Below are 10039 nucleotides of genomic sequence, written 5' to 3' on the forward strand. Positions count from 1 at the left end.
CTCCTGGTATCCACTTACACCAACGGAAATTTGTCTATGCGATTTATACCTTATGGTTTGAATTCATCCCCAAGACATGCTCATATTGCTCTCCCTTTGATCCGCTTCGATGAAGGTATTCCTCCTCTACCTTTTTCCCCTTCCTTCTACATCCCCTCTCTTCCACCATTCCCCCTCCCTCCCCCTTCTACCCCCGCTTTTAACCCATCCCTTACTCCCTAATTTCAATCTTCTAGTCTTCTCTATGATGCAGTTTATTGCTGCATATCTTTATTGGTTTATAGCAACTGTTCTCTGCTGTGTTGATACTTACTTCACTCATTGTTACGCATATTGGTACATCACACTTTCATTTGTACTCTGGTACTACTTGGTAACAAACACACTGTTTATACGGGTTATATTGCTTATACATGTTGAAAAAATGTCAATAAAATTTGTTAAAAAAAAAAAAAAATCATTCAAAATGTGCGTGCAGAAACACATCCGGAATGGATCTGGAGAACGTTTTTGTGGTGTGAACTGGCCCTTAGCCCTTAATAATACTTCACACCACATGCCTTCCCATGTTTGTTTTTTTCTGCATTCAAAATGCATAGAAATTAGGTTACATGGCTTTAAATGGCCTAGTTCACACCAGTGCTTTCAGTGCCTTCTGGTTCTAGAAAAACAAGTAGAACATGCTTCATTTTTCCTGCACAGAACGGTACTGGAACATGGCAAAACACATTGAAAACACACCGGACCCCAATATAGTGAAAAAAACCCTGAAAAAATGCACTGGAACGCCTCTGGAAACGCATCAAAAATGCATTAAAAACGTGCATGCAGAAACACATTCAGAATGGATCTGGAGTGTGTTTTTGTGGTGTGAACCGTCCCTCAGTCCTCCAGATCCATTTCAGGTGTGTTTCTAGATGCACATTTTTAACACTTTTTGATGCATTGCAGTGCGTTTTGGATGTTTTTTGATGTATTTCCAGGTGCATTCCAGATGCTTTTTTTTCCTTTGTCCTCTCTTTTTTCAGTTTAATGGATCTGATGTGTTTTTGATGTATTTTTATGTTTTTTTTACCACATTCCAGTACAGTTCTTGTAGAAAAAAAGCAGCATGTTGTACTTTTTTTTCCCCCTGGAACTGAAAAGCACTGGAACGCACTGTGCTGGTGTGAACTATGCCAATATAACCTATTTTCCATGCGTTTTTTATGCAGAAAAAAAAAACTGCGCTGCATGTGGTGTGAATGGGCCCTTAACACTAGGTGTTTGTGAGAGCGTTGGGGCATTAAAGTGACACTAAGAGGTTGATTTACTAAAGACAAATAGACTGTGCACTTTGCAGAGCGCAGTTACACTTTGCAGAGCGCAGTTGCACCAGAGCTTAGCAAATGAGCAGAAGCTCTGCTGACTTCCATCATGTGCAAGCAAAAATGTTTTTTTTTTTTTTTTCCTTGCATGTGATTGGGTATTCTTTGAAAATTGAAGCTTTACCTCATTTACTAAGCTCTGGGGCAACTGCGCTTGCAAAGTGCAACTATTTGCAGTCTATTCGCCTTTAGTAAATCAACCCCTAAACCTTTTTTCCCAAAAATAATCCATACACATCCACTTCCTAATGGCCTTGTAATATATTTGTCATGACATTATCTTTTACTGTTTTTTTCTGCCTCCTTGTAATGTCCTTTATGAGCTCCCAATCTTTAAAGTAACTTCCATTTGAATGGAACAAGCAGTGCACGTTGGTTGCTGTAATGTACACTGCTCTATGCACACTATGGTGTTGATTTACTAAAGGCAAATAGAATGTGCACTTTGCAAAGTGCAGTTGCCCTCTACAAGTGCAGTCGTTCCAGAGCTAAGTAAATGAGCAAAATCTCTGCTGACTTCCATAACCTAATCATGTGCAATCAAAAATGCTCATTTTTTTTTTATTTTACTTGCAAAGTGAAGCCTTGCCTCATTTATTAGGCTCTGGAGCAACTGCACTTTGCAAAGTGCACATTCTATTTGTCTTTAGTAAATAGACACCATAGTGTGCATAGAGCAGTGCACATTACAGCAACTAACGTGCACTGCTTGTTCCATACAAATGGAAGTTACCGTAGGGGGTAGAAAAACATAGTAAAAGATCATTTCATGACAAATACATTACAAGGCCATTAGGAATGGATGTGTATGGATTATTTTTGGAAAATAAGGTTTAGGGGTAATTTACTTAAGGCAAAAAGAATGTGTCCCAGAGCTTAGTAAATGAGGTAAGGTTTCACTTTGCAAAAAGTACCCTATCACTTGCAAATAAAATAATTGTAAAAAAAGCAGAGCTTTTGCTCATTTACTAAGCTCTGGAGCAACTGCACTTGCAGATTGCAACTGCACAGTCTATTTCCCTTTAGTAAATCAACCCCTATACATCCTATGGCAAGGGGTTTATTTACTAAAGGCAAATCCACTGTGCATGGGAGTTGCACTGCAAGTGCACTTGGAAGTGCACAGTGGATTTGGAAGTGCAGTCGCTGTAGATCTGAGGAGAATATCTGAACTGAGGGGAAGCTCTGCTGATTTCTATCACCCAATCATGTGCAAGCAAAAATGTTGTTTTTTATTTTCCTTGCATGTCCCCTTCAGATCTACAGCAACTGCACTTCCAGTGGATTTACCTTTAGTAAATAAACCCCATAGTCCAAATACCATAGTCCCTCTGGGACCTACATAGAGAGGGACCATGGAGAAAAAAAAAAAACGCAGCCACCCTTTAATAGGAAATCAGATCACAGGAGTAAAAAAGGAATTTAGAGATTTTGAGGAGGCTGAGAGCAATAGAAGGACATATTTTGAGTTACAAATATTCTGTACACTTGTAGCACCCTACAGGTAGGTGCTAGGTAAAGGTATAGTGGGCCTTGTCTGCCTAACAGCATGGCTGTCATTTATTTAGATAGGGTGTCATGGTTTCCAAGGGGGGAGTCTCCCCACTGGCTCCTGTGAGAGGGCTGTGGAGGAAACCCAATCAGGGGACACATCCAGGCTTGTAACTACCCCAGAAGGCAGATTGTGCTGCAAGAGATTCTGGGAGTGGGTATAAGTTTGGGGGTGGCACATGACATGATGTCTTTGGTGGGAGCAGAGTCCCAGGAAGGAGAGTGCGGCTGTCTCTCCTCCTGTCTGAGGAAGAGGATATCTCGGGGTGTTGTCTGAGAATCCAGAGAGTGCTGAGTTGAGCTGAGGGGATCCGGCGTGCCGAGAGCCTGCGGAGCGTGAGAGAGGTTCAGTCCCAGGAAAGCCTACACAGGTCGTGAGTACTGGGGATTGCCCCTGGGGGTCTGCCAGAATTGAAGGGGACCACTCCGGAAGAGGATCTGGGATCTAGTGCCAGCTAGCGGAAAGGGGGTACCTAGGTTGAGGACCCTAAATTTACAGAAGGGGGTGCATAGACAGTGAACCTCGAAGGATTCAAGGTTAAAGGGGGCGCCTACTATTGGGCCCTGAATTGTACAGAGAGTGTGCCAGTTGGGATTTACAGTTCAACAATGTACTACCTCGAGCCAGAGCAAGGCGGGAGGGAAGTATTCAGTGACTTGTTGCAGTGTAACAGTGTCGGTGGTTCTACAATTTCACAGTCCTGGATCTTTTGGAGTTTAAGTCAAGGATTCAGCACTTCTATTAAGCTACAGAGTATTCTCAGAGTTAGTGAGCGTTGGCTGGCGCCGGCTGGCGTCAAGGAAGCGCCAACGGGCATTTTTCAGGAACCAAGTCCCAAGTCCCAAGTGTACATTGTTGAAGCCTAAAGGAGTATCCCACTCATTCCCTTCTCCCATTCCCTTTATCTACAATAAAACAACAAAACCAAGATGCCGGAGTAGACATTGCATATCTAGATTTTAGTAAGGCTTTTGACACTGTCCCACATAGAAGACTTATCAATAAACTGCAGTCATTGAGCATGGACTCCCATATTGTTGAGTGGATTAGGCAGTGGCTGAGTGACAGACAACAGAGGGTTGTAGTCAATGGAGAACATTCAGAACAAGGTCATGTTACCAGTGGGGTACCTCAGGGATCTGTACTGGGACCAATTTTGTTTAATATCTTCATAAGTGATATTGCAAAAGGCCTCGATGGTAAGGTTTGTCTTTTTGCTGATGACACAAAGATATGTAACAGGGTTGATGTTCCTGGAGGGAAACGCCAAATGGAAAAGGATTTAGGAAAACTAGAAGAATGGTCAGAACTCTGGCAACTGAAATTTAATGTGAATAAGTGCAAGATAATGCACCTGGGGCGTAAAAACCCAAGGGCAGAATATAGAATATTTGACACAGTCCTGACCTCAGTATCTGAGGAAAGGGATTTAGGAGTAATTATTTCAGAAGACTTAAAGGTGGGAAGACAATGTAATAGAGCAGCACGAAATGCCAGCAGAATGCTTGGATGTATAGGGAGAGGTATAAGCAGTAGAAAGAGAGAAGTGCTTATGTCGCTGTACAGAACACTGGTGAGACCTCACTTGGAGTATTGTGCGCAGTACTGGAGGCCATATCTCCAGAAGGATATAGATACTCTAGAGAGAGTTCAGAGAAGAGCTACTAAACTAGTACATGGATTGCAGGAAAAAACTTACCAGGAAAGGTTAAAGGACCTTAACATGTATAGCTTGGAAGAAAGAAGAGACAGAGGGGATATGATAGAAACTTTTAAATACATAAAGGGATTCAACTCGGTAAAGGAGGAGAGCATATTTAAAAGAAGAAAAACTACCACAAGAGGACACAGTTTTAAATTAGAGGGGCAAAGGTTTAAAAGTAATATGAGGAAGTATTACTTTACTGAGAGAGTAGTGGATGCATGGAATAACCTTCCTGCAGAAGTGGTAGCTGCAAATACAGTGAAGGAGTTTAAGCATGCATGGGATAGGCATAAGGCTATCCTTCATATAAGATAGGGCCAGGGACTATTCATAGGATTCTGATATATTGGGCAGACTAGATGGGCCAAATGGTTCTTATCTGCCGACACATTTTATGTTTCTATGTTTCTATGTCAATGTCTTCACACTGAGGGCCACAGCTCACATGGGCTGGAAAGGTAACCGGTAACAATGGCAGACCCACATCAGGCCACAGGCCTGGAAAACCTGCTACACACTTGAAAAAAAAAATATTCTAAACCAGAGTTCACTGTCACTTTAAGTAAAATTCTGTTTTTACTTTTAGTAATGAATTAATTCAACCAGGAAATAAGCGATTACTAAGAAAATATTGAAAGAATAAACCTTAACCGCATGAGAATCTCCAATGAATCCAGACTCCCAGATCAGGATGCTCATTCACTATAATTAATTAGTTCTCTGCAGCTTTCCTGCCACTTGGTGCTCAAGGAGCAACTTAAAGCAAAACTTTTTAAAGAAAAAATACAATTGCTAGGAGATGGAGGATTTTAACAGAATAGACTTTGCATTGCCTCTCCAATCCTACCCCATTCTGTCCGATTATCTCCTGCTCTATTAGCTTTTAGACGATCCCTGAAAACCCTACTCTTCAGAGAAGCCTATCCTACCCACACCTAACAACTATACTTCCATTTTCCCCATCAGCCCATCCCACACAGTTATTGCCTTTTGTTTCACTTGACCCTCCTTCCTAGATTGTAAGCTCTAACTAGCAGGGCCCTCTAATTCCTCCTGTATTGAATTGTATTGTAACTGTATTGTCTTCCCCCATATTGTAAATCGCTGCGCAAACTGTTGGCGCTATATAAATCCTGTATATATAATAATAATGTCTCATCTTTCAAAAAAACTTTACCTCTTACTCCACAGGGTGATAGGTTATAAGGACTGGTTTCATTATGTTATCCACACACTGAAAACCCCTTTGCCAAAAAGGACACCAGCTCCCTTTTCAGATTTGACAGGTTTTTAACCAGTGGCAGCTGGTACTCCATCAGTCATGGGGGGGGGGGGCAGACAGACCTGCCCCCCCATATCACTCCAGCCTGCACCACCACATCTCTCCCCTTGTTTCTCCGGAATGACAGGCGGTGGCTTCCCCCTCAGGTTCCTTCATGTCCCTTCTTGGCGGCCGTCTCCTCCCCCTTTTTGGCCAATAGCATGCCTTCTCCTTTCGGGCAAATGGGAAACAGGTCTCAGGACCCGCTTCCTGATTGACCAGGAGGAGAATCAGTGTGGCAATAGCGAATATTCATTCGCTATTGTCACACAACTGGGTGGGCTCAGGGCGCAGTGCTCTGTGCCCCAAACCCACCCTTTTTTTTTTTCCCAAACAAAACCCACCCTTTTTTTTTAAGCCTATTAGAGCCACTGGCTCTAATCAGGTGCTTAAAAAAAACATTGGAATCCATGCATCCGGCGCCTTGCATGTAGATTAGGGGGCTGGATGCATGGATAGGGGGGGGGCGGCGCCCCTGCGCCCCCAATGGACAGGCCGCCACTGTATTTAACGTTTGAGGGGGAGAAACGGGTACACATTTTAAATTTCTTTTTTAAAAACAAACGAACAAACAAAAAATTTAAATCGAGTTTAAACTTCCGGGTGAGGAGTTAGATTGTACTTTCTTCTATGATTGATCCTGAGTGGAAAAATAGGATCAGCACCGTGGACAGCTCCAGACTGTCATTTTACTAAATGTGGACCTCTCAGAAATAGATTTCTGAAATGGTACTATATACAGCAGCAGTATATATTCATGTGAAAAAGTAAGTATACCCTATGGACATTGTTTCAACATTTTTGTAATGTTAACTACTTGCAGACTGCCCACCCACCCATAATGTACTGCGAACGCCCAGCCCATGTAGTGTCTAATCGCAGCCTTGAGCTCTGTGTTGGCAATCAAGCGGATCGATCCCCCGCTGTCAGCAGATAGATCCACCGCTGAGAAAAAGTGTGTGGAAGGGCCCTTAACCACTTTAGCCCCAGAGGATTTGGCTGCTCAATGACCAGGAACTATTTCGCGATTCGGCACTGTGTGACTTTAATGGACAATTACGCGGTCGTGCGATGCTGTACCCAAATTAAATTGACGTCCTTTTTTTCCCACAAACAGAGCTTTCTTTTGGTGGTATTTGATCACCTGTGCGATTCTTATTTTTTGCGCTATAAACAAAAAAAGAGCGACAATTTTGAAAAAATAATATTTTTACATTTTTTTTATATGAAATGCTCAAAAAAATGTAAAAATCTAATTTTTTTTACCATTTTAGGCCAATTTGTTTTCTGCTACATATTTTTGTTAAAAAAAATCGCAATACGCGTATTTTGATTGGTTTGCGCAAAAGTTATTGTGTTTACCAACTACAGGAATGATTTATGTCATTTTTATTGTTTTTTTTTTAACTAGTAATGGCGGCGATCCACGATTCTTTTTTTTTTTGCGGGACTGCGACATTGCGGCGGACAGATCGGACCCCTAACTAACATTTTCTGAAACTTTTGGGGGTACCAGTGACATTACTACAGTAATCAGTGCTATAAATATGCACTGTTACTGTAAAAATGACACTGGCAGGGAAGGGGTTACTGGTGATCAAGGAGTTAGGTTTGTCCCTAGGGGCGTGATTCTAACTGTAAGGGGGTGTGGCTTGTGAGATCATCACAGAGACATGCAATCCTATATAGCAGGATCACATAGCCTCTGTGATGATCTAAGGGAGAATGACAGACGGCCGTGTTTCCATCAGCCGTCTGTCTTTCTCCCTCTGCTGCGGGAGATCGTGAGGGACCGGCGGCCATCGGAGCCGCCGGTAACACGCGCTGGCTCCCCAGGGAACGAGCGGGGGCGGGAGCGCTCTGCCGGCGGCGTGCGCTCACCCCCCACAGGCGACTGAGCGAGCGACTGAGCGAGCGACGTAGGGCTACTTCGATTTGCCCAGCAGCGGCAGAGTGCCGCAGTAAATGTACGGTGGGCGGGGCTGAAGTGGTTAAGCAGTTACTGCAACAGATTTTTGTCCTTTTGTAAGCAACACTGTCAATTGTAAATGGTTTGTTGTTTTAATCTTCTAACTGCTACAACTGCAGGACAGTTTGTTTTGTTAAAAAAAAACAGACTTACTGGTCAGATCACCAGGTGAAATGAAAAGTAAGAAAACCTAAAAAAAAAAATAAAACTAATACAGTCATCATATCTATGAATTAGTATGCTGCGCTATAATAAATGTTTGCTTTTGGGTTTTGTAGGTGATTTCTCTTTATATTCACTAGATACCTTAAATGTATATTCAAAGTTAAGTCCCTGACTTAATAGCAAAGTCTAGTCTGTTCTATGCAAATAAAGCAGAGCTCTGGAGAATGTTTTATCCTGTTAAAGAAAACACGTGCAGCCAGTGATGTCTAAAACATTCTTAGCTTTATTTGGAGCGGGGTAAGTCTTATACAGAAAATCCTCAGGAAATACAATTGGGAGGGGGGTGAGTGCTCTCAGAAGTTAAACAATGGGTTAATACAGAATGTCCGTTAGAAACTGCAAAATGTGCCTTGTCTAGACCCTATGGCCCTAAATAACAATTGAGGAAGTTAATGTGTGAGAATGTATCTTTATCTTGAAGTGTCAGAACACTGAAAAAACATATCGGATGATTTACTTAGGTCATTGTTTCATGTTAACTTAAAGACTTTAGGTAACCTTAACTGAAACAAGTCATTATAAGTCAAGGCTACATTTAAAATGGTGTGACACAGGTCAAGCATTAGAAAATGGTTGCCAGCAAATTGAAAGAGGTCCTGTCATTCTCCTTCAATCCCCTCTAAAAAATCATAATTACATATGCATGATTTTTCTCCTTATCATTTATACGGTGTCATCAGAGGACACAAGGCCTCTCTGGAAAGGAATAGCAGGTTAGGCGACAATGTCCTTGGCTTCCTTAGTATAATCAAATAAGGACCTAAACCTGCCCACCTAAATGGTAGACTTAGCTTTCTTGGCTTTATAAAACTTTACATATTCCTGGTAATCAAAAGGGGTTTGGGTTTGTTGGATCAGAACACCTTGCCTAGCTGTTAGAAATGTGTCAACATTTTCAGCATCTCTGTTAAAGTACAAACTTACATAAGATCCCCCTCTGCTAGCTGAGTCTGGGTTCTTTGTGGTTTTAGCGATTAAACACATAATAAGCTTAAAACATGCATATAAAAATAATAGAAAAAGTAAAATCATCACAATCATCATAGCAATGTCTTTTAACCAGGAAAACATCCCTCCAAATCCAAAACCTCCCATAATTACAAAGGGATCCCAGCTTTTAGCAATGTTACGGGCCTCTTCTTGCAACTTATTGACCTCCTTTCTGTGTTGGGCAATTATGTCATAATAATTTGGCACTTCCAAAGTGGTATTGTATATCCAAGTGCAACATTCATAGTCCTCAGTATGCTCACATAGACCAGTCAGGGCAGCACTCATACTTTCTATAGCTAGATCATGTAATTCTAACTTCTTCCTAATGGCCCTTTGTTCAAGATTTAGCAACTTAATATCATCTGAATTCTTTTCCATTATCTCATCAATGATTCCAGAATAATTATTTAATTTTTTCATCATATCGATTGACCACCCAGTCCAGGAAGGGAGCCACGCCCACGCGAGGTCTCCCTTGCTGAACAAATCCCTTTTGATTCTATGCCTTAAGGGGTATCTTGGATGTGCACTTGCTTCAAGCATGTGCCCATTGTTGTCATTATCCACAACTCCCATAATTGGGACCACTGAAGCTAAATAACACCACCCTGGGACATGGAGGGGGACCCAGGGGTAACATTCCTTCCCACAACATACATATATACTCTTTCCTAGTGCAAAGGGTCTTTGGGAAATGTATTCTTGTAGGCGTCTATTTTGTACTGCGGTTACAAGGTGGTCCAATATTTGTTGTATGTTTGTAGAGAAATTCTGGTAATTACCCCTTATGGTCTTATTTAAACTAGGACTTGATATGTCAAGCAGGGAACATGATTCTCCTAATGGGACTTGGCAGGAAGTAATATTAAGAATTGACTTTTTGCAAATGGAAGGGTTAACACGTGTG

This window comes from Pelophylax lessonae (assembly GCF_965119305.1).
Source record: "Pelophylax lessonae genome assembly, chromosome: 1".
NCBI classification, from domain to species: Eukaryota; Metazoa; Chordata; class Amphibia; order Anura; family Ranidae; genus Pelophylax; species Pelophylax lessonae.